The following is a 2557-nucleotide window of genomic DNA, read 5'->3' as shown; positions in this document are numbered from 1 at the left end:
GAGCTCCCGTGGGTACAGCTATGCCACGAGAGGAGATATTGCAGCTGGTGGCTGGATACGTGGGTGAGCATCCCTCTTTCCTTTCACCAGCCGCGCTAATGGCACAGGGCCGTGCAGGGAAGGGCAGGTGCAAGGGAAGGGAAGGGTGTTTGCTCTCGCCCAGGTCCCTGGTGCCATGCACAGGACCCAGCCAATATGCTCTCCTGCCACTTCTCTCAAGCCACCAACTCTTTTCTGGTAGCAGGGAGACCAGTCCAGCAGGCGAGCAGGTGGGGAATCGACCCCAGATGCATACCTGGTTCTCCAGGAGCTATTGCAGTCCACTCCTTTGTAGCTTTTTCTTTGGGAAAGTCCTTCTTCCTGATCTTTATTCAGCCTGGGGCAGGTTTCCCTTGAGGGCTTGACGGTGAATCCCCAGAGGCCGTGGGTTTATATCTACATGGCAGTCACAGAGATGCCTGCAGCGTAGTATAGAAAACCAGTGGCTTTCTACATGGATTTTAGCATGGGCTAGTTTACTCTAAATACACTTGGGGATAGTGCCCAGGTACCACATCTTCAAGGAGAAGATGCCCTCAGGAGCATGAAATAAATCCCTGTGTGCGGGGCTGGCGAAACGTCTTTCCATCGCTTAAGTGGATGGGCTTCAGTACTGCTGGGGCCCGTGCTGGTGATTTGCACCCCGATGAGAGGTATTTCTACAGCACAGCGATACAACCCGTTTTTAACATGGCAGTACCTTTCTGTCAGCACCCGACTGCTGCATCTCCTTTGCCTTAATCCAGTTTCCTCTCTTACTAGAAATGTTGCTCATGCAGCATAACACAGCGCCTGCTTTACACGTGATGAGGCTGGTGGTGCACCACTTTCCCAAGAATTTTGCATTGCCCCGACGCAGCATCTCTGGCATAAGCCGTGGCTCAAGGATGCGTAGGTGGTGTGCATTCTCCAGCACGTTGGCTTTTACAGCTGGAAAATGGCTTAGCAATTTGCCGTCAGCTAATGAGCTGGGATACCGGCCAGGAAGCGTGGCTGGTCTGATGCATGCAGCCATTCCTACGTTGCTCTTGGGATCCCAGGGTCCCCATAATTAATTCCCTGGATTGCAGCGCAGAGAACAGCCACACTCGTGCAGACTTGAGCACACAGATGCTGATTGTTGCCCGTCTTAATCCTGGTTTTGGTGTCTACTTTCCCCGTGCAGTTTTCCCAGGCTGCCAGATCCCCTCCTTTCTCCCCCATCCCGTGGGCCCCTCTTTGTGACAAGCTGCACCGCTGAGCCCAAGGGTAATGTGCGGGCTGTGGCTAAGCGATGCAGCAAACTGAATTTGAACTTTGGCCTTCTCCCCACCTCCCATTGTCCCGCATTACTTTCACTCTTGCGGAGGGGAAAACGAGCGCAAGCTCCTACAATGGCTCAGGGGCTGGAGCTTCCCCCGTCTGTGTACACTGGCCCCAGCAGTCTGCCGGCTCCGGAGAGGACCTGCCTTCTTGGTGCTGCCATCTGCATATCCCATTTCCTTCATGAATCTGTCACCTTTCCAGGCTGCCATCTGTAAAGTGGAGACGCGGAGCGGGGCGGGAGGTGCGGAGGGCACATCGGGGCTCTGGGGATGCGAAGACAAAACCGACTGTGTAAACAAAGGGCATCGTCTATTGATTGTATTTTCTTTCTGACAACTCAACCATTCTGACAGGTTAAAGAACAATCTGGCCCAGGGGCTCCGAACCGACAGACTTTATTCTGATGCATTGTAATGTTGTCTTGCTTATGGTAATTCTGTCTTTATATTAAACGTCCCCGCTGCAGACACGTTTGCAAAGTGTGGAACCGCCTGGAAGATGCAACCCGGCTGTTTGGTGCCCATCTTGGTTACCGCCAGACCAACAAAGCAAACATTTTCCAGGGGAAATTATAGGAAAAAACCCCACATTTTCATGATGTTTCAGCCTGGAAATCCATTTCAGCTTTTAGGAAATTGCATTTTGATTTGATTTTTTTTTTTTTTTAATGGAAACCCAAACATTTTTATTGAAAAAGTTTTGGTTTTTATTATTGGGGAAAAGAAGCAACGTTTTCACTGAACTGTGTAAACTTTTGTTTTGGCTACAATACTGTCATTCGCTCAAGTCCTGATACCGATTGTATTCCTGCCCTGTCCTATGGTAGAGATGCACGGGTGACGAGTATAATTTAAGTGTCTTGATGTCCATGTCGCCAGAATAGCATTGCCTTTGCCTTGTCTAAAGGGTATAGAGCTGGTGGTGCACCCACATGCTCATCCCCTGCATGGCGTGGAGCAAGCTTACTGTCCCCGTGCGCTACCACATACGATGTCGAAACATGATGCTGCGACTTTCAAACAAGACTTGCCTGGCCGTGCCTTTTTCACAACCTGTTTCTTGTCTAGCAGCGGCGGCTGAGCTGAAAACTATTCGGCTGCCTTCGGCCCCTCTGAAAACTACAAAATGGTTTTTGAGGGCGGTGCGGGAAACGGATCGTGCCGGGCAGGCAATGAGCGCGGTGGTTCAGCTATGGATTCCCAACGGTGACGTG

General features: G+C 51.1%; 1 long non-coding RNA gene across 1 annotated transcript; it reads left to right on the top strand.

The window, feature by feature from the left end:
• The first annotated feature begins 1393 nt into the window (after positions 1-1393).
• On the top strand, positions 1394-1920 carry LOC109318553. The gene is made up of 2 exons (XR_002103268.1): positions 1394-1585; positions 1698-1920. It is a non-coding gene; the product is annotated as an uncharacterized LOC109318553 (long non-coding RNA).
• Positions 1921-2557: the final 637 nt, after the last annotated feature.

The sequence above is a fragment of the Crocodylus porosus genome, unplaced genomic scaffold (genome assembly GCF_001723895.1).
Source record: "Crocodylus porosus isolate Cpor-Errol unplaced genomic scaffold, CroPor_comp1, whole genome shotgun sequence".
Taxonomy (NCBI): domain Eukaryota; kingdom Metazoa; phylum Chordata; order Crocodylia; family Crocodylidae; genus Crocodylus; species Crocodylus porosus.
This window is presented reverse-complemented; position numbering and strand designations above follow the sequence as displayed.